Here is a 22,782-nt window from a genome sequence, read left to right on the forward strand (position 1 = left end):
GATGGACTCAGCCTGAGGAGATGGGACCCAGATTCCAATGGGCCTGGAAGGGCTGGTGAGCTTCTGAAAGGTTTGCTTGAGGGCATTTTAGGCCTGGAAGCCAGAAGAGCAAGGAGCAGTTAAAGGAATGTGAAATAGTTCTTTGCGACCAAAGAACGCGTGGAACGAGGCAGAGTGAGGGCTGTGGCTGCAGAGACGCCGGGGCTAGTTTGGGAAGCTTCTGAGTGTCCTGTGAAGGATGTGGGCTTTGACATCAAAGACTTTTTAAATTTAATTTAATATATATATATTTTTTTTTTTAAGGGGGAAGAGGACATGAAGAGACTCACTCTGAGCAGTGTAGAGGGGGGAGGCAGGAAGCAGAGGCAAGTGAGGCAGTGACAGAATCAGTGGGGCTGGAGGAACAGCTTTCAGAGATGCAGGAGAGACGGGGTCTCTTTCATTCTCATGTTCTTTTTTTTTTTTTTCCCTCTTTTCAGAGCCTTTGAGGCATTACTCCACACAGATCTTTTATAATCTCTCTCAATCTGCTTATTCTGGAAGCCTTTCCCCACATTTTTCTTGGGCCCCAAGATCTGACCTCTCTTTCTGCAAAGTCAGGGTATACAAGGTGTTCTGTCCTTGGCTGGGGACCAGAGACCCCAGGGTACGCAATCGGGTCAGTGGAAGTTTCACATCACGGGTTGGCCTCAACTCGAAGTCTTTCCTTTATGATCTGAGTAACTAATGTATGTTTTCTCTTTTCACGTTGATAAAGTCTCCCCTGAAGCTACAGTTATCTGTGTGAGCACCTGGATCTTTCTCTACTTTCTCTGTCAAGGGTATTCGTAATCCAGGGGTTAGGTCTCAGCTGGCCTATGAACACACATGTATTAGCCACCTGCTACCTGCTGTTTATACTTCACATCACAATTCCAGGGTATATTCAAGGAAGGTTGAGGCTGTGGAGGAAGGTTCAGGCCAGGTGTCCACAGCAATAAGAAGCTGCTACCGGGTGCTGAACTGGGTCAACCTCAAGCTAACAGTGAACACCTGTCCTCTGAAGTACTTCCCATTTGCAGTTACTCCAAAGTAAGTCTGATGACTCAACAGCTCAGACACCATACACACAAACGTCTACCTCCAGGGTAATTGTCATGGCTGTTTCCAGATCATTTCTGTGAAAAGTGATAAATGCAAGTCCTCTCTCTAGATGGCCTTGAAAAGAGCTCTGCTCTGAACCTGGACCTCTCCGGACTTTCTCCACCAACGGTATGAATAATCCAGGGGTCAAGAGTCAGCCAACCTGTGCTCAGAGATTTATTGGATGCCTGCTGTTTATACCACACAGTTACTCCAGATTGTGTTCAAGGAAGAGTCTAGACTCTGAGTCTCAGCAAAAGTCCCTTAGAATCCCTCCCACTGCCAACAATGCTTTTGGCTGGCTTGAGGCCGACCTTCCCATGTGCTGTTGTGAAAACTAATCTCTCTTAAAATGCCTGGGAAGCTTGATGCACATCAGTCATCTGGAGTCCAACTCTCTACCAACCGACTCGGAAACAAAAGAAGGGCTAGTCTCCGCATGCTTTTCAGATCATAAATCTCCAACTATGCTGAGGAAGCAGCCTCTCGCTTGGAGATGGTAAATCGATTTGCCTAAAACCCAGCCAATCTTCTTAACATTTCTCTCAGTCTGTTTCCCATCCCCAAAGGTAACATATTCTGGAAGAAAAAACAAAAGGAAAATAAATGGATTGATTCAGCACCTCTTCTAACAGATTCTCTGTTAAGAACCATATGGGAACTATAGGGTCACAAAAAACCTGAAGACTTTGCCTCTGACTTTGAGACGTTCACATTCTTCCTGGGGACATACAGAGCTGGATGAATACCTTTAGAAGCTCTAACATGAAAAGATATGGTCTCTTCCACCCACTTATAGGTCAAAAAAAAAAAAAAAAGTAGTGTAAAACATAAGAGTTTACATGTGTACAAAAATTTGGGATTTTCTGATTGCAAAATTCTAGACAAGTTAGTTGAAATCAAAATGAACTTTTCTCATTTTTTTTTTGCTCTTGTTTTATTGCTTCTTTAAGCATGAGCTTCATCTACCAACTAGTAATCTAGATGGGGGCCGTAACTACACACACCACAAGACTATACACACCAGACAACATTACAAGAAAAAAGGAGGTAGTGGGTTCCTGCGTCATTCAGGGTTCTCAAAAGAAAAAGAAATCATAGACTGTATATGCGTCTACATATACACAGAGACAGAGACAAACACACACGACATAAACACACACACACACACACACACACACAGAGAATTATTTCAGGAAATTGGCTTAAGTGATTATGGGGGCAGCTGGCAAGTCTGAAATCTATAAGGCAGGCCAGCGGCAGGCTGGGAATTCAGACAGGGACGGATGCTACATTCCACAGATGGAATTTTTTCTTTCTTCGGGAAACTTCAGTTTTGCCTTAAAGGCCTTTCAACTGATTGGATGAAAGCCCGCAGATTACCAAAAATAATGTTTACTTAGAATCAATTTCGGTAAATGTTAATTATGTCTACAAAATACCTCCACAGTGACACCTAGATTAGGGTTTGACTGAGTAACCTGTCCAAGCTGACACACCAAATGGCCCATCACAGTCCCTACAAAGGACATAACCATAAGCAGGGTGAGGGATCAGAAAAAGGAATCCTAGGATGTGAGGACTCCAAGTTCAATCTCTTCCATGCACAGGGAAGGGGCCTACAGTGTTTGGTTTGTGCATAATATTGAAAACGTATTTTCTCAACCTAGTAGTGTGATTTACATGAGGAATTCAAAGGGATTATTAGAGAGGCCTGGGTCTAGATTCTTTCTCGATTAAGGCCTGATGGAGCAGAATGTACACAATAGGTGTCCAAAAATATTTTTTAGTTGGATCACATGGGTATTGGAACTGGGCCTGAGGCTTAGTCCTACCCTTTGAGAGCTGGGTCCAGGATTATCAGTTCACCGATAGGGCCCTAGGGCCTAGCCCAGCCATGGCACACAATTGATGCTCAAAAGCATTGGTGGAATTCATGAATTGAATGAATACATGGAATTTAGGCCAGTTGGATGTGCAATATCCTGACTGTATCCATAAAAATGTAGACACAGAAAGGAAATATTCTAAACACGAAATATGGTGCTTTATGAACTTCCTCATCAGTCCGACAGAAATGGTGGTATATTACCTACCTAATAGCTACATCCCAAGGCTTACATGAGCATCTACATACGTACATTCATATTTAGCACAGTACTTGGTGTGTAGTAGGTGCTCAATAAATGGTAGTGATTACTATAATCGACATTATTTCATACCATCCAACTCTAGTAGATGCTGTTGGTGTCATGCTACTTTTTCCAGCCACAGCACCTATCCCCCAGCTCTGGGTGCTGAGCAACAATAACTCACAGCTGCCCCCTTCTCCAGAGAACTACCCTCCACTAAAACAAGAGCTGTATTCACTAGGCAGAGATGGCTCCCTGCGCTCAAGGGAGAGATTGTAGCCAATGACTGACCTATATATATAGAGAGAGACCAAAGCTCTCTCTCTCTCACATCTTGGCCTTTCTCCTGCCCTACTCTGTTCCTCTCCCTCTCCCCTGACAGCGTGTCCTCACTAAAAAGACAAGAGCCCTTGTCTCAGGTCCCACTTCCAGAAAGCCCAACTTAAGACATATACATTTACGGGGGGTGGGGAGCTCCCCTTCCTTGCCTGAGCAACCATGAGTCATTTCACTCATGTGATTCTGCTATTCAGATTCCCAGATGAGTCTCTCCACATGCTGTTCCTCGCCAGAAGAGGAAAATGGCCTTACTCCTGCAGCTGGCACCTGGCTCATCCACATCAGACCTCTCTAGCCTGGTGCACTGAGTCATCTTTATCTTACATTTTGCCTAATTCTTCCTGGCCAAGTCTACTCAATTAGCCTAGCCTGTTCTTTAAACTAAATCATCACAACTTCAATCACCAAAGCTTGAAATATGTTCGATCATCCACCCATCCAATCGTGGAGCATTGTCCATGTAGTGGTGTTAGGTGCTGGGTGTGTCGCTACAAACACAGACAGGAAGTCGCTGGAGGGAGGAATGGACAAATAGGCAACTGCAATGGAGTCTGTGATCCAGGCTCTAAAACAATGCTACCAGGACACAGAGAAGAGGCTCTTAAACCAGGCTGGAGGTTCAAAACAGCTTGGTCTTCATTGTGATTGACCTAAACAGAAATAGAGTGGATATCCTGTAGCACACTGCAAACCAGAGCAGTTATTTCAGAGAATAAGGTAGAAGGATGTGCAGTTTTAAGCACAAAGAATGGTTGCCTAGTGATGGACAGAATAAAGAAATATAAATGCAAAGGACTCTGCTGTGCTATGTTATTACTGCTCTAGCTTTTATCCCACCCAAATGCTTCCTTCCCGGGGGCCCAAAGAAAGGGCAGCTGAATCTGATGTTTGCCGCTTGGGGACTGGCTAGATTAATGGCAATCAAAACCAAGTTCTCCCACCGCCTGATGGCATGGCTGGTCTCCCACAGACACAGTCAGGACGCAGAAGTCTCACTGCACGGCTGCCTTACTGCTGCTTATTGCACCCGAGCCATTCATCAGTCTACTCCTGCAGGACATGTGGAGGTTACAGCCTAACTATGAGGCTGGGAATGTTAATTGTTCGTGCTGATATTAGTGTGGCTGGTGCTAATGGGAAAATAATTACTACTCTGTGCCTTTACGGTCATTTTCATTGCCCTCTGGTGGTTACGTAGTTATTTGGCTATGGATGGCAATGGCATAACATACAGTGGCTATTATCGCTTCGGGGGTACATCTGGGTGGGCGAGGGTGGTGCTCGAGAGGCTGGGACTTAATAAATAAATACTCCATTTTCAAGACTTTTTCATCTTTGCAGAGTTCTCTTTGCAAAATCTCTATGTAAAATCCTAAAAATGCCTAAAATCTTAAAATTTGATGATTTAACAACCCCAACATCTTATTCATAAGTCAGCTCTGTTGGTGATTATGTGCTGGAGTCTGAACCACAAGGAGTGTCTGTGTTATCTCTGGATGCCTCCTATGGCCTGGCTTCCTGAGTTATAAGCTTTAGGGTCCATCTAGATTCCTCCATCGCTCTGTTTCTCCTCTGCCCACCTCTGGTCATGCTCAAAGCCCATTACATGTATCTTTTGAGTATCCCACTTTTGCCCTGGTCCCGATCATGGCTCTGGTAAGGGGGCTGGGCATTTATCACTTCCCGGACTATTGACTGACAACCGCCACCTTCCTGGTTGCCCACCTCCGGTCTCAACTATTCCAATCCACCCATCATGTTGATTCCCTGTTCAAAATTCTCCTCACTGACTACAGGATAAAGTAAAAAGGTCTTTCCAAGATGCTTCAAGGTCTAATTCCTGCCCACCTTGTTAACTGGACCCCATCTTAGGTTTCCTTTTTCCTTCCCAGCGGCCCTGTGTATGACTCAAGACTTGCTCTGTGCCAAGGACATCACGCCTTCTCCTAGGCTGCTCCTGCTTCCTGGCATGCCTGCATCCTTCAGGGGCTACTTCATCTGAGAGCCCTCCCAGCCTTGTCCAGGCAAACACAACCATACCTTCCCCATGGCCTGCAGTTTCCACCTCCAGCACAGAGAGGAACTGTACTGTAATGGTGTCTTGGCTCAACCTTCTCATCATACAACTGGGAGACTCTAGAGGTTCATGAGATTCTTCTCTCCTTAATTTCTAGTACCTGGCATGGTGTCAGGCACGTGGCCATTTTCTAACAGATGCTGAACAAAGGAATTAAGTGGTTTTCCTCCTCATGTGCTAGGATCTTCTGGATTTAAACGACAAATCAATTACTCTTTAGAAGGATCATATGAGGTGTTTTTATCAAGTTATAGCCACATGGTCACACCTATCAGATGGCCAGCCTCCCCTCTTCCCAGTCCTCGCATATGCTATTTGTTCTGCTTGGAACACTCTTCCTTCCTCATCATGATTTCAACCCAAATGTGTATTCCTTAAACGTGCTTATATTGAGCATCCTTCCAACCCCCATCAGACTAGGCTAGTTCCCCGTTACATGTTCCCATGGCACCTGAATGTTCTTTTCCCATTTTATTTAGCCCAATTATTGTTAGAAAATATGTGTTTAATAACTGTTATATCTATTAAGCTTTCAGCTCTTTGAAGGCAGGGGCTCTATTTGTCTATTCACCACTGTGTCCCTGGGTATATCATCTTGCCTAGAGGGAGTATATAATAAATACTCAAAATAAGGAATTGAAAAAGCTTCTAAGTCAAAACATTCTTTTGACATCTACTTTTATGCACAGATTAAAAAGGGTTACATAACAAAGTCTCTTGCCAGAGATAGGCTGAAGTGCATGTTTTCTTGTATAACTTTTCAAGTAACACATTGAAATGTCATTAATTTGGACTAAGAAGAACGGGGAAGAAGACGGGTTCTTCTGAATACATGGTCAATTTCAATTTCAGGCTTTTTTTTCCAGGTCAGTTTAGTTTAACATCTCCTGAGCACCTACCTTTGTGTTAACAGCACTGCCCTAGACACAACACTGAGTATATGAACATGAATATGGCACAGTCTTTAACTTTGAGATGCTTAAAGCCCTTTAAGAAATGCCTTTCTATAGACTTCATAAATCCTAATTCACTCTAAACACAACTTGGGTTTGTACGTTTTTGTTTTTTAGGGCCACACCCACCACATATGGAAGTTCCCAGGCTAGGAGTCGAATTGGAGCTGCAGCTGCCAGCCTATGCCACAGCCATATTAGATCCGAGCCACATCTGTGACCTACACCACAGCTTGTGGCAACACCAGATCCTTAACTTGCTGAAGGAGGCCAGGGATCAAACCACATCCTTAGAGAGACAGTACTGAATTCTTAACTCGCTGAGCCACAACGGGAACTCCGCAACTTGTTTTTTAAAATCATGTGGTCAATTCTCCCCAGTTCTGTCTAGAATGTTCTTTCTTGTCTTAATGGTCTGGCTAAATATTATTTATTATTTATCTCTCCCACATCAAAATCTTTGATTAAGATCACACCACCCTTCGTCCAGAATCCACACTGCTCCTTCTCTGCACTGCACTTCTGTTCTCCTGGGACTGGTCCCCATACCACCCTCCACTGCATAATCCTCATGCCTTTGCTCCTGTCCTCTGTGTGCCTATGGAGCAGGAACCATCATTTCATTCGGTCTCTAACAAAGTGACTGACATATAGCAGATGCTCGATGATTTTGGTCATTGTTACAATGAATGAATAACTGAATAAAACTCATGTTTTTAACTAGAACGAGTGCAAGGCTCCTTTGAATGGATTGTTTACAATTAATGACACTCACACCTACAAAGACCTAGACAAAATTCCTCAGTGTTTTCCCCCTGTAATCAAGCAAGTTAAACAGCCCCCGGTGTATCTTATTAATCTCAGGATTCTGTAAGATTCAATCACATGAAATTACCATCTCTGTACATCAAAAACAGGTATCGGTACTTTACATGGTTCCACCTCATACTTAGCAAATTTGCTCATTAATGATAGTGCAAGGTGAACATCAAAGTCTACATTGAAATGTTTCAGATTCCCAAAGAGAGGACTGTTTTTTCTTATCTCCTTCTGGGTCTGGTCCCTGGCTTATGTCTCCAAAGCTCTTCAGGAGTGTCTGCTAAAATGACTGCTTTTTCCATCCTCCCTGAGATCATAAATGTTTGGAACTCGGTGCAAAAACAATCTTTTTGAGGATCTTTATGAAGGTTAGCATTTACAGCCAATTAGCAAAAGCCCAACACAAAGTTGATGTACACCAAATGTCTCCGAATGAATACTCAGCAGAGAGTAGACTTTACTCATCACATGAAGAGAATCACCAGGTGGTTGGGATGGAGGGGCTTAAGGGATAATGGTCTGAAGCCCCTTCCTTTCTGGAATGAGAGTCACACTTTTTGCTTCTTTGTCCCTGAGCCTTTATTTCCATTGCCCTGCTCCTGTCCCAAGTGGCCAACTCCCCCAGAACCAAGCTTTCCTCTGACCTGTCTAATGTGCAGCCTCTGCTTGAGACTTGATTGCTCATACCACACTCTACTCCATTTCCCAAGGCTGGTGTCACTGGCTCCCAGCCTCTTGCCTCTTCTTCTTTTTAAGTCTATTTGTTCATCACTAGCATCTCATAACCAATATTACTCTACCAGAATTACCCAAGATTTCCCTCCTTGATGGAGGCTGTATTTTCTTTTCTTTTCTCATCTTTTTAGGGCCATGCCTGTGGCATATGGAAGCTCCCAGGCTAGGGGTCAAATCAGAGTTGCAGCTGCCAGCTACATCACAGCCACAGCCATAGCAATGCCAGATCCGAGCCGAATCTGTGACCTACACCACAGCTTATGGCAACACAGGATCCTTAACCTACTGAGCGAAGCCAGGGATTGAACCCTCATCCTCATATTTACTAGTTGGATTCGTTACCGTTGAGTCACAACAGGAACTCTGGAGGCTGCATTTTCTATGGTTACTCAAAATATCATCTTGGGATGTTGATGGAGCACTTGGGATTTAGCCCCCAGCACTATCCCTATTCACTCCTCACACTTCATATTTCCCAGGCTTACCTGGAAAGATGGAGGAAGAGAAGGCAGAAGAGGGGTGGAGCCCAAGAACCCAGGTGTTATTCTTGGGCAAGAGTCAGGGCTGCTCTGGACAAACAGAATCTGTGTATGGAAGTATGCTGTGGTAGTTCAAGGCCACCAGAGGTATACAGGCCAAAGTCACTTTAGCAGGAACTCTGACCTGGCTCCCAGGGAGACCTGCTTCCAGCTTTCCCCGGTAGGTATTATCCCTTTGTGTCTGCCAGGCACATAAATCCCTGCTCCCATCTCACAGCATTTAACTGTCAGAGTCCTTGGTCCCAGGTCTACCAGCTCCCATTTCCTTCCTCATCTTTCTTTTTCCTTCTTCTGTGACCCCGCTGAATGAGACACACTGGGTTTGCAGTCACCACAGTACACCTTGTGATTGTGAGGTCACTGGACAATATTATCACCTTCTCAGAAAGCCTTCAAAACGATCACGAGGAAGTGAGGCACTCCTCTCCTGGCAGGTATTTGTGTGGTCAGATAAGATGACCGCTACGTTCCATTCCAATCATGTCATTCAGCCATTCTTCCATGGTGGGCACATCTGTGAAATCACTGAGGGATGTGACAGTCCAGGGCACTCGGCTAAAACGCAATTCCAAACATAGCAGCCACACGTGGGTTTCTAATAATCAGTCTGCACACAGTCTGTCCACAATTCAGGGCTTAGGCTCCTCTGACTGCATTTTTTTTTCTCCTGCCCTTTGGGAGTTGTAAAAGTCAAAGGCATCCTGTAGAAAGTAACAAAACTATTCATTATCAAAGAAAGTGCTTGTACATAGTACAAATATTAATGTGTGTAGCTCCATGAGCTAGATTGCCTGGATGTAAATCTTAGTTCCAACATTCTTTAGCTCATTAAACATGGAAATGATATTTAACTTCGCTGTGCCTCAATGTCCTCATCTAAAAACAGGAATTATAATAGGATAAACGTCACAGGTCGTCGTCAAGATTAAATACCTTAAAGCATTTTAAAGCACTTAGAACAATGCCTGGCAAAAAAAAACTAACCCCAAAATATATTAACAGTACCAGTAATAGTAGCGATAATGTTTAGCATTTGCCTTAGGGGAATATGTTTTCCTGCAGTTGTATCCTACGTAAGAACTCACTGAAACCCTCGAATATGTCCCTGGACCATCTTGAGCTCTCTGGACTTCCGAGAGTCACAGCTTTGCAGAAAGAGTCCCAGACTATAAATCAAAGACTTGGGGTTTTTAAGCTCACGTCCGTACCATTAACAGCCTCATATCGGGGGCCTTTTCTGCTACTATGTATTCACACCAGTTCCGCAAGGTGACTATTGTTTTCCTCATTTTGCAGACGAAAAAATACATTCAGACCGGTTTAACGACGGAGCTAATGCTATGGAGCGGAGGCAGGTCCCGGAACCACTGCTAAAATCCTGTTTTAAAAAACCAGCACGTGGTTCTAAGGAAAGTCACTCAAACCTCTTACTTTTCTGCGCCTGTAAAACTGGAATGTCCCTCCCAGGTCCATCTCACAGAGACTCCAAAGAGCAAATACTCATGCAGCCTGCACTGGAGCCCTCACTCCAAGCACAAATCGAGGCATTCAGAAGAAAAAGCTGAAGAGCTGCAGACGGGGAGGAGACTCAACATCCCGCGGGCAGATGCTCGGCTGAGTGGCAGGAGCACTGGCCAATAGGGAGGGCGGCAGGAGACGGCAGGGGCGGGGTTATCCCCCGCCCGCGCTAGGCCTTGTGGGAGAGTTGAGCAGCTTCCCGCCTCGCCACGCCCCACGGCAGGAGAGGTTCTGGTGAAGCTACCGTGAGGCCTGATTCCTGTGAGACTTTGTCACGTCCCAAAGCGCTCGCCACGGACACCGAGAGGCCTGGCCTTACTGTAAAGAGCTTGGCGAAACCTCTTTGGTTAGAACAGCAGGCTCCTGCTGGTCATGGCGACGTACCTCAAGTGGCCTCGGCGCGCACTGGCTCCGGAATCCGGGCGACGGGCAGTTATTTTTTTCCTCTCTCGTTCCTGAATGTTCCAGGGACAAGGACCAAGGGGGCCGGGAGAAGGAGCAGGGGGACTGCTTTCCTACCAGAAACACATTTGCAATCATCCTAGAAGAAGAAAATCGGACATGGTGGGGTTCCAGGAGAGAATGACACCTTGGTTCTCACATGTGGAGGTGAACACTCACTTTGCCTCTTAGGCTGCCACCGCCATGCCACCTCTCACGGTGCCTTGTCACCGTAGCTCTGTCTGGTGTCCTGTTCTAAGGTTTGGCCATTTCTGTCAGGTCCAGTGCAGACCGTAGCGATTGCTGCTAAATCAGGACGTTCGCCCGCGTTAAACTCTTAGGGGATTTCCCACTGTCCTCACGATAAAGGCCTAACACTGAATTTGGCTTTCGAGTTAATGGAGGCTCTGGCCTCTGATTACTGCCCCAGCGCCCTTTCTAGACACCTTCCACTCTCTTTCCTCAGTTCATGAGATGAGTACATGGATGAATCAGTTATTTCTAGAATTATCAGTAGTGTTACTAGAATGGAAAAAGCCCTCTGTGATCTGAACAGGAATGCTCAGTAATAGCCTCAGGTGGGAAGTCAGCTCTGCCCTGGAGTCCAGGACCCTGGAGGTCTAGTTCTTGCTCAGCTGCTGATTTTATTTAATAACCTGCCACCTGTTGCTTCCAGTCTCTGTTCCTTCATTTATCAAATAGAGCCAGTAAAGTAGTTTGTTATATTTTTACCTTTTCAGGATACTTCAGAGGTAAATCTAATGGTACATGGAGAAGCACTACAAATTCAAAGTGTTACTAATATATGCCCCTTACATGAAGATGTACACAATTAGTTACCTTAAAAATGGGCCAGACGTTTCTGTTGTGGCTCAGCAGAAACGAATCTGAGTAGTATCCATGAGGAAGCAGGTTCCATCCCTGGCCTTGCTCGGGGGGTTAAGGATCAGGTTTTGCTGTGAACTGTGGTGTAGTTCACAGATACAGCTTGGATCTGGCATTGCTGTGGCTGTGGTGTAGGCCAGAGGCTACAGCTCCAATTCGACCCCCTGCCTGGGAAACTCCATATGCCGTGAGTGTACCCCCCCAACAAAAAAAAAGTTAAAAAAACTGTAAAAAAGGGGGGGGGGCATGAGCACCTGTGCTTTATATACAGTATGTAATACCCAGAGGTTTCTCTTTGTATCTGGCATAGACTTAAAGCACACTACAGGTGCCTTTTCCTATGGCCGGATCTGAGGAGCCCACCTATTTGTAAGCCTTGCCCACTTCTGTTCACCTGTTATTGTACATTTTAGCAGAAGGGCCTAGAGAGGTGAGATAGAAGGTCCTGCCTGGATGAACTAAAAATGGCTCTGTGTTAAGGAAACTTTAAAAAGCAATCCTTGTTTTGTGCCACATACAGTGATTGCCCTCAAAGGAACTAGAATAGCATGAAAATAGAATGTGGGGTCATGGGCTGCTGTAAGTCCGTGCTCACACTTTGCTCTTAATTACCTCATTTTCGCTGCCTTTAATGACCTTTCCTAACCTGGGTTTTCTCTCTTCTTCCCCCAACCTCCCAATGTACATGTACTTTTCACTTCGCTAACTTTTGGAAAATACCCTGCGTATTGAATGAAGACTGAGGAAACAAAATGATGGATGGATAGGTGTTTGGACACCACGGACATGAAGTCAGAAGATCTGAGTTGTTGTTTGGATCAGTACAACCACCTTGCAAATCAAGTAAGTAGAATAGCAATTTTTGTTTGTTTGTTTTTTAGGGCTGCACCCATGGCATATGGAGGTTCCCAGTCTAGGGGGTTGAATCAGAGCCATCACTACCAGCCTATGCCACAGCAACTTGGGATCCAAGCCACTTCTGTGACCTACACCACAGCTCACGGCAATGCTGGATCCTTAATCCAGTGAGCGAGGCCGGGGGTCAGGGATCTAACCCACAACCTCATGGTTACTAGTCATATTTGTTTCCACTGTGCCACAATGGGAACTCTGAATAGCAATTATTGATCCCATTTTACATATTTTACAAATTGAAGTTCAGAAAGTTAAGTGACTTGGTCGAAGGCATACTGTTACAAAGTGATAGAACTGGCCCGTAGCTCTTAGGCTAGTTTTCTTCCCACAGCATCGCAATTCTTAAAGGCAAGAAAGACTTAATTTTCATGTTTTAGGATGAGAAGAAGTCTTTATAGAAGAGAACGTTTATATGCCCATGTCCTTCGACACCTCCTCCTCCCCTAAGCAAAGGATGTCAAAGGCAGGCCAGTACCAGGCTTATTTATTTTAGGGCAGCACCAGCAGCATAGGGAGGTTCCCAGGCTAGGGGTGCACTTGGAGCTGTAGCCGCCGGCCTACGCCAGAGCCACAGCAATGTGGGATCCAAGTCGTGTTTTCGACCTACATCACAGCTCATGGCAACTCCAGATTCTTAACCCACTGAGCGAGTCCAGGGATCGAACCCTCATCCTCATGGATGCTAGTTGGGTTCGTTAACCACTGAGCCATGACGAGAACTCCACCCAGGCTAATTTTAAAGACAGCTCTTAGGAGCATGGTAAAGAAGAATTAGCCATCATGAGATATCGGACCATTTTTGCACAGCCTTCTAGTGGAAGATTCAGTATAATTCTTTGCTTATGAAAGGAGCCTGTTTCCATGGCAAAGGAAAGAGAGAGAAGCAGTAAAGCATGTTTTCTCAGAATTGTTTCTCCAGATACACCGAACAGTTCAAAGGCCAAGGGCCATTCAGTGATGAGAAGGGTGGCCATGGGTGAGCTCTGAGAAGTAGAACAATTCTTTAGGTCTCATCCAAGCGACAAGATCATTGAGAAACTTGGGTGTAAAAATGCTTCATTGAGCTCATGAGCCTACCCTATCTCACTTGCTCTGGCTCACATGTTTCCATAGAGACTAAATCTAGGATTTTACTTCCTAGGTTTCAAACCCTAGTACTACCCCTAAGTCATGGGTATTTCTTAACCTCTTTGTCTAGTCTCATCTGTAAATGGGGATAATGATAATTAACACCTCCCTTGTAGGTTGTGAGAATTAAATGAATTAGTTTATGCTAATATCCTGGGTCACAGGTCACGGTCTGGCACAGTATAAATGCTATTGTCTGTCATCATTATGGCTGCCTCTTAATGATTTAAAGAAGTTATTTTCAGTTGGGTCACAAAAGGGAGGAAAGGAAAAAGGGAGGAAAGAGTGGCTAGATCCCTGGGGCACTTTTACACTTTCTGGCCGCCTTCTCCATTTCCCATCCCTAACCTTCTAGAAACTCAGACTCATTTGGTCTGGGGTAAGACATAGGCTACGTATTTTGAAAAGGCAGATCTAAAATTCTTGCTTTCATCCTTCCCCTCAACTTAAAACCCCACCAGAACCCCAACTTTAAGGGATTTCTCTGAAGGGTAAAAGGTATTTTTACTTGATGAGGTTTACCAGTGTAGCATAAGCTGGGGCAGGGTGTGTACGCATTATTATTATAAAGTCTATCCCCCTAGTTAGATTGAAACCAACCCAATTTAGAATTCAAATGTCTTTGCTTTATGGATAAACTGATGCACCTTCCTCAGACTTACAGATTATAGTAACATGATGATGCTCTTTCTATAGACACTAAGCCCTATTAATTTAAAGTTTGATCATATAATATTTTGTTTGTTATATTGCAACTGACTTTTTTTCACTTAATCTATGTGGACATCCTTCCAGGTTCATTCCTATAGATCTAACTCATTCTTTTTAATAGCTGTATAACATTTCATAATATATTATTTTCCATGCTTTCTTCAGCCATTTACTACCACAAGAAATGCAGATTGTCTGCATCTAGATTTTTACCACTGAGCAGCAAACACCTTTGCACATATATCCTTACATATGAGGGCAGTTTTTTCTTTCCTCTTAGGATAGGATCATGACAGTGTACTGATTGATCACAAAGTATGTACATTGGTAATTGTGGACGATTCTGCCAACAAGGCTGAAACCCTTCACCACTGGCCCCCCCACAAGCTTCTTCTGAGCCTATTATGTGTAGTGTGGAAAGGAGGCAGGCTGACCTAGAATACTTTCAAGTAGATGCAGCTATATTTCAAGATTGAGATTCATGGTTTATGAAGTGTTTTGGATCTTATGGGGCAGCTGAAACCTCATTAGATAGCACACCACCTGCCCTTTTCAGAATATAACTGTGTCCATGATGTGGCCGAGCGTACCGCCCTCCCCTTGATCAGCCACAAGCATCAGTCTGCCTTCCATCCTTGCTTCTAGTTTTGTCTGTTTTTTTTTGTTTGTTTGTTTTTCCTTTTTAGGGCTGCACCACCTGTGGCATATGGAAGTTGCCAGGCTAGGGTCGAATTGGGGCTGTAGCTGCTGGCCTATGCCACAGCCACAGCAACACAGAATCCAAGCTGTGTCTGCGACCTGCATCGCAGCTCACAGCAATGCAGGAGCCTTAACCCTCTGAGCGAGGCCAGGGATCAAACCTGCATCCTCATGGATACTAGTTGGGTTTATTACTGCTGAGCCACGACGGGAACTCCTAGTTTTGTATGGTACCTGCAAATACCATCAGAGAGAGGGGTTGGGCCGGAGTAGGTGCCAGAAAAGTGCAGGGGCAGGTGAAAAGAATTGTGGGAATGGGAACCCACATAAACTCAACCCAGAGCCCACAGGAGATGTGTCAGGTGGCAAGATAGAATCTATTTCTTTATTTTCATGCTCTCTTTCTGCTCAGAAACATGCTATGTGGAATAGCTGCTGACTTCTCTAAGACCCTCCTGTAATCTCCTGCAAATCCAGTGGACTCTGTGTTGTCACACTTCATCAGCTGTGTTATAATTCCCCATAACTGGCACACAATTGATGACCTATCCGTGAAAATCTGGCCTCAAATAAATGGCTTCAGAGGGCTTAATGATAAATCAGAGGCATTTTGAATGGATTCCGAAAGTATTCTAAGTCAGGACAAATCCTCCCTGGAATCCAATTTGGCTGCTTCATTACCAGGTCTTTCTCCTGCATGCAGAAAGATGATAAACAACGTGGTAAAGATGTAGATGAGATTGGCTTTTGTGACCCAGAGTTTCTGATGAAAAGAGAAGTACATGTTGTTAAAATGGGAAAAAACGCACGCAACCAGCTGGCAGCAGATTATTACAAGCTTAATTTTGAACAAGAATCGTTTGTGATGGTTTTACCTAAGAGACAAAGACCTGGCTGCTCTTGCATTTGATAGTGGTTTAATTAACCTTCGTGCACAGAGCTGGTACACCTATTGGAACTAAAAAGCACTGAAAAAATTGAAAGTTGCTGTCTATTTCCTACAGACCAGACCAAGATTCTGCAGAGATAGCTAGAGCAGTGATGAGGGCAAATGTTTCCAGGCCAGGCTCTGAGGAATGAGTTCCAGCGAATGACTTAACTTTACTGTGTCTCAGTTTCTTCATTTGGAAAATGGGCTAAAAGTAGCTTGTACCCCCTTTTTTAAGTGGCATTTCTAAGAAGAGCCAACAAATAACCAAATTGAAAGGGTGTATGGGCAAAGAGTGAAAGTTTAACTAGGAAATCTAGCTCGGAAAAATAATTGAGAACTGCTGGAGTTTGGCTGTCATTTTTAGTTAATACATTTCCATATAAGGTGTTGAAATTGACAGAATAGTATGGATGTTGTTTCTGTTCATGGCCTTTGCAGTCAGACCTGGGTTTAAATCCTTGCTCTGCCACTTCACAGCTTTGTGGCCTCAGTTCCTTCATTTACCTTGTGGGGAATAAATGCCACTCAGTGCATACCCCAGACCTGTCAGGGTGCGGTGCACAGCAGCCATGATGATGAATATTGTGCTCAAACTGTTGACTGCTATGTATTCACCCTTGTATTAGTTTCCTATTGCTGCTGTAACAAATGATCACAACTTTGATGGCTTAAAACGATAGAAATTTATTCTCTCGCAGTTTGGAAGGCCAGAAATCTGAAATTCGGGTGTCAGTAATGCCACACTCCCTGCACAGGCCGTGGAGGAGAATAGTTCTTTGCCTCTTCTAGCTTCTGGAGTCTGCCAGCATTCGTGGTGTTCCTTGGCTTCTGGCTCTATCACTCTAATCTCTGCCTTTATCTTCACCTCCTTCTCTGCGAATCTCTTGTTTTTTGGGTTTTTTTTGTTGTTGTTGTTTTTTTTTTGTCTTTTTTTGCCATTTCTTGGGCTGTTCCCATGGCACATGGAGGTTTCCAGGCTAGGGGTCTAATCGGAGCTGTAGCCACTGGCCTACGCCAGAGCCACAGCAACACAGGATCCAAGCTGTGTCTGCGACCTATACCACAGCTCACGGCAATGCCAGATCCTTAACCCACTGAGCAAGGCCAGGAATGGAACCCGCAACCTCATGGTTCCTAGTTGGATTCATTAACCACTGAGCCATGACGGGGAACTCTTCTGCAAATCTCTTGTAAAGACACTTTTGATGGTGTTTAGAACCCATCCAGATAATTCAGGATAATCTCATTTCAAAATCCTTAATTTAGTCACACCCGTTAAAACTACCATATGAAATAACGTGCACAGGTTCCAAGGAGTAAGACTGGTATCTTTGGGAACACCAAAGTGCAGCCCACTCTAATCTCTTACCATGTGTCAAGCCACCCTGGGTTTCTAGGAATGTCTCTCATTTCTTGTTCAGGAAGAAAGGAAATTGAAAGTGAAGCAACCACAACTTTGTTTAATCAGATTGCTGAGAAACATAGGGAGTATTTGTCAACAAGGTAAGGGTTTTGTCTCTGTGTTCCTGTGTCATCATATCTAACATAAGCGGTGATCCTTCATAGGCAATGTGCCTTAGAGGTGGAAACCCTAGATGCTGGACCCAGGTGGCCTGGGTCAGCTCCCAGCTGTACCATGTGTATTAGCTGTAACTTTGGGAAATTATGCCTGTTTCCTTGTCTACAAAATGAGTACAGTTAGGGAACCGACCTGAAAGGGTGCTTGTGAGGACTGAAAGGGGCCCAGCTCGCAGTAAATATTATGTGTTAGCTGTTATCATGCATTTCTGTGCCCATGGAGGGACAAAAGATTTTGGACCAGGTAGAACACTTGCTAAAGCTCTGAGGTTAGAAATCCCCACTATCTGCTTTTTTTTTTTTTCCTTCCAGTTTCATTACTTGCATCTCAGGGCATTATGCAGAGAACCTTCTGGCTGATTAGGAATCACAGTTATCAGACCCTCTTTAATTGAGGTTGCCTATATAATTATGCACACTAAGAATGTGTGCTACATGAGTAGATGTCAGAAAGGCCAGATTCAATTTTCAGTGGGTGCCGAAACTTAGAGAATATGGGGCCCTTTCTTGATAAAAAGGAACGCAAAAACCACAAATGCAAAACTAGGTACAAAAGTGAGTATTTACTTACAATGAGAAGATAAAGCACAATAAATCACTGCTTTGAGCTGGTTATGGAAGACAAATGAAATTCAGGTTCCAGGCCTTGCATATGGCAATGGTCTGAGTGCTTAAGAGCAGCAGCTTCAGCAGTGGTCTTGGCACAGTGGACAGCTCGATAAACAGCCCTCTCTTAGACCAGGAGTCAATAAAGTTAAATCCAGTTAAATCCGTTAATAAATGAGATTTATTTTATGTAAGCTAAAGGCAATTTGCTTTCTTTTTTTAAGACTTCACAGAAAAAAATTTACATGTATGCCTGAATCAACATTCCTGTTTGAGATTAGGAAATTCAGTTCTGTGTTTCCTTTTACATTCTTAGTCTTCATCCAGAAAAGGATTCTTGGAGTTCCCGTCGTGGCGCAGCGGAAACGAATCCAACTAGGAACCACGAGGTTGTGGGTTCAATCCCTGGCCTTGCTCAGTGAGTTAAGGATCCGGTGTTGCCATGAGCTGTGGTGTAGGTTGAAAATGAGGCTCAGATCTGGCATGGCTGTGGCTCTGGCATAGGCTGGTGGCTACAGCTCTAATTAGACCCCTAGCCTGGGAACCTCCATGTGCCGAGGGTGCAGCCCTGAAAAGACAAAAAGGCAAAAAAAAAAAAAAAAAAAAAAAAAAGAAAAAAAGAAAAGTATTCTTCTTCAGATTCCAGGTCTTATCTGGATGGAGAAGGGAGCCTGGAAATGTGGGCCTGGGGCATGCCAAGATGACAGTACCATCTCAAGCAACATACTTTGCTTTGATATTCTCTCTCATTTCTCTCAGCACTTGAGCTTTCAGGCACTGTGTGGCTGGGAGAGAAAGCATGTGTTTAAAAACATGTGTTGTGACTCCTGACCTACTAGGTTTCTCAGTATTGTCTGGGCAACTTGAGAAGGGCTAAGTGTATTCTGGAAAGTATTGCCCTGCCTTGGAAACCATTAGAAGAAAGACAAAGTCTGTCTATATCACCTTTCCATTTATTTTTCTCTCTGATATTCTCACCTATCCCCTGCCCCTATTCCAGATTCCTACTCAGATACCAAGTAAAGAAGCCACTCAATCATTGGAATCTCTGAAAATACTCAAAAGCATGAATAGCTAATGATGACAGCTATTGGGTACTGTGACAGGAAATGGAAAGCTCAGTGTGGGGAGCTGTGGGATGATAACCTTCCAGCACTTGCCAAATGACTCAAATGCCATGCCAGCCCACTCTTTTTACTCACAGGCCATGGCTGCTCTTGGAGATACGCTGACCCCTGTACCAGGAAGTTCAGCCAGGCCAATTCTTCCAGGCTCAGTGACAGTGACATGCCCACACCAGCCTGTCCACACCTCTTCCTCAGCCAGAAGCCACAGGACATGGAGGAGTATTGCGGATTCCAGTGTGGGTCGTCATAGAACAAATGCTTCCTGAAGTCCAGGGTTCCTATAAATGTCACAGGATGAGCCGAAGGTGAGAAAAAACTCGTGTCGCCTCCTTGATGCTCAATGATACTTGATTCTGCTGAGTGACTCAGAGCTCCATCTTATTAATAAATACCTGTGGTGGCCAATTGTCATTCAACAAACACTTCTTAACACATGCCAGGCACTTGACAGGTAAAAGATACAAAGAAGACGGTCAGGAGTTCCCGTTAGTCTCGGTAGTTAAGGAACCCAACTAGTGTCCGTGAGGACGCAGGTTCAATCCCTAGCCTCACTCAGTGGGTTAAGGATCCGGCATTGCCATGAGCTGTGGTGTAGGTCACAGACTCAGCTTGGATCTGGCATTGCTGTGGCTGTGGCATAGGCTGGCAGCTGCAGCTCCCATTCGACCCCTAGTCTGGGAACCTCCATATGCTGTGGATGCGGGCCTAAAAAGACAAAAAGACAAGAACAAAACAAAACAAAAATAAACAAAAAATAAGTTCACACATATACTTATAAAAACATATGGGTATAACAGAAATGATATAGTGTAATGAGATGATTGCTATAATAGAACATAAATGGAACTTTAAGGAAGTCAAGAAATAGGAAAATAGGAATGATTAATTTGCTTGTGTGTGTTTGTTTAGGGGGATCTCATCCAAACCGGGGAATGTGATTGTGATTATTTTTCATATGTAAACCAAGTATCCAAGTGTCTCCTGCCAGTACAGCCCTTTCTCAGTAGGGACTAGCTTCCTTCCTGCCTTCCCATGAGGGTCACCTTCTTCTAGTGTATTTTGAGTGAAAGGGAGTCGTCTCACAATCCTTCACAAGGTGGGGTGGCCCAAGTTCCAGCCTTCTCTCTACTGTGGTTTGTTCTTAGTGGCCCCTCACAGCTTCTGCAGTGGCTGAACTATCCCTCCTTACCCTGACACTGGTCAGCATCTCTGTTCTCCAAATCAAAGCCGCCCCATGTGACAGAATTATGGAGTGCTTGGAGGTCACAAGATAAAGAAGAGAATCTATGTTAAAATAGAAAATCAGGAGTTCCCATTATGGCTCAGCGGAAATGAATCTGACTAGTATCCATGAGGATGCAGGTTTGATCCCTGGCCTCATTCAGTGGGTTAAGAATCTGGCATTGCCGTGAGCAATGGTGTAGGTCGCAGATGTGGCTCGGGTCTGGTGTTGCTGTGGCTGTGCTACAGCTCTGATTCAAACCCTGGCCTGGGAACCTCCATATGCCGCAGGGGCTGCCGTAAAAATACAAAGTAAATAAATAAATAAAACTAAAATAAAATAGAAAATCAAATGCCACTCTTCTATAAAATTCTGTAACCATTCTTGCCCCCAAGAAATTTATTATGGCCCTTATTGAGTCTCAAGGCCTGCTACTTTCTATGGACTCTCCCATCTCTCTCCAGAGACCACTGCTTGTTCCTGGGAGACTCAGACACTGTTGGTGTCACTTTGCTTCCATGAGGAAACTCAGATTTCTGGTTACTTATTAAGCAGAAATTCAGTGCTTCTATGTCCTGACCTCTCTAGGTCAGTCCAAGTCACTCTCTGGGTAACTTTCATGATTCGTGGATCAAGGCCACACCTTGATTCTTTTTCCTTTGAGGAACCCCCCCCCCCGCCCCCAAATCAGAACAGCAGCAATTTTTGTTGCTCATTTGTTGTTATTAAAGCATTTGATTTTCATGCTCTTGAATATGAGAGATGGGATAAAATGAAATCTTGTAGACCGGAGTCTCAGATGGAGCCCCCTCGTCCAAGGAGGTGGGAAGAGTTGGTGGCCAGGGGAGGCAGGTCCCAGAAAGGGATAGTACCTTGGCTTGAAGTTTTGTCTATCTGTCAGGGGTGTGTCCTAGACGGGTTCCTTGAATCCTTCTACTCTTAAGCACAATGGATTTGATGTTTTCTCTTGTCCTTCAAACTTGTGATGTGAAGCCATGAAAGGATCAAAAAGTTGGTAAACTGACAGCGGCCTCCAGCTTTGGTGTGAATGGCAGTACAGATAAACCTATGTCCCTCTCATACTGACTTCATCTGTTTGCCAACACAGGCTGGCCAGGTAACCTACTCACAATGCCTCAAGTAACTCAATAAGAATTAATGAAGAGAAAAAAAGAAAAACTTTCTCGGGTTTCAGTGACTTAAGCAATGTAAGAAATTAAGTTAAGGAACCCAACTAGCATCCATGAGGATGGGGTTCCATCCCTGGCCTCACTGAGTGGGTTAAGGATCCAGCGTTGTAGCGAACTATGGTGTAGGCCACAGACATGGCTCAGATCCAACATTGCTGTGGCCCGGGCATAAGTTGGCAGCTACAATTCCAATTCAACCCCTAGCCTGGGAACCTTCATGTGCTGCAGGTGCGGCCCCCCCAAAACAGACAAAAATAAATAAACAAATAAATAAATTAAATAAAAATAAGTGTTCCTAAATTAGATCATCTAGGAGCTTGGTCTTCTTGAAGGGTTTCTAGGGATTTTTTTTCTTCTACTATTGAGTGATTGTTCTAGCTCATTCCAAAGGCTATGAATTTGGCCCCAGAAACTGCTGCCATTTGGGCTCCACAGCTATGCCTACGGGTCTGTCCCATTACTTTCATCATCACCTTGTGGCCGATCTTTGTGAAGCTTTGTTGCTTTATTCTCCAGCACTCAGGGAAGGCCTCTCCTCTGAGGCAGCTCTAGGGTCTGAGAGAGTAAGCTGCCTGCCTGTAAGCATTACCACACTGCTCAAGGGCAGGAACCACACGGGACTGGTTGCGTGGGTAGGAATGTTTAAGGTAGTACTTGGCATCTGGGCTATAGTTTGCCATCTGGGATAGAAAGATAAAATAGGGCAGCTCTGGGCAGAAAGGGGGCACACATCCATGGAGACTCACGATGTGTCCAACACAGCCTGCAAAGTAAAAAGGGCAGGGAGATATTGGGAGAAAGAATGCTGTTGCTCAGGAGCTTTAAGAATCCAGAGGTAATCCCACAGTGGAAAAATGAGAGCAAAGAAAGAAGCCTAAGCTGGCAAGAGGCAATGAACCCAAAGACAGGTGGGCCACAACTTCCACCTCTGATCAACCAGCCCTGCCTTTGTTTCTCACCCGTCTCCTCCTTCCCTGGACTTCTGTCACATGCTCCATCTTCATTGTATCTTGACACTATATCGTACTCTGTCTCACGCTATTTACTAACTGTGGATTCATGTACATACATTATCTCTTTCCAACTTGAATATAAACTCCTGGAGAGCAAAACCA

At 44.5% G+C, this 22,782-nt stretch overlaps 2 long non-coding RNA genes across 10 annotated transcripts in view; one reads left to right on the forward strand and one right to left on the reverse strand.

The window, feature by feature from the left end:
• The window catches only part of LOC102167197 (uncharacterized), a 153,034-nt gene extending 142,629 nt beyond the window's left edge, over window positions 1-10,405 (reverse strand). For all 5 annotated transcript variants that reach the window (XR_014819540.1, XR_014819541.1, XR_014819542.1 and 2 more), the window contains exons 1-2: window positions 10,148-10,405; window positions 8,663-9,417 (exon numbers count right to left, since the gene is read on the reverse strand). This is a non-coding gene — a long non-coding RNA (uncharacterized LOC102167197). The remainder of the gene's footprint in view (window positions 1-8,662; window positions 9,418-10,147) is intronic.
• Window positions 10,406-10,415: 10 nt separating this feature from the next.
• Window positions 10,416-22,782, forward strand: part of LOC146398587 (uncharacterized) — a 151,356-nt gene continuing 138,989 nt past the window's right edge. For all 5 annotated transcript variants that reach the window (XR_014819533.1, XR_014819535.1, XR_014819537.1 and 2 more), the window contains exons 1-3: window positions 10,416-10,843; window positions 12,299-12,403; window positions 19,333-19,560. This is a non-coding gene — a long non-coding RNA (uncharacterized LOC146398587). The remainder of the gene's footprint in view (window positions 10,844-12,298; window positions 12,404-19,332; window positions 19,561-22,782) is intronic.

Source organism: Sus scrofa, chromosome 11 (assembly GCF_054392235.1).
Source record: "Sus scrofa isolate SSC_HxYL_T2T_F1_AM1 chromosome 11, Sscrofa_HxYL_maternal_Yorkshire_Landrace_v2.0, whole genome shotgun sequence".
NCBI classification, from domain to species: domain Eukaryota; kingdom Metazoa; phylum Chordata; class Mammalia; order Artiodactyla; family Suidae; genus Sus; species Sus scrofa.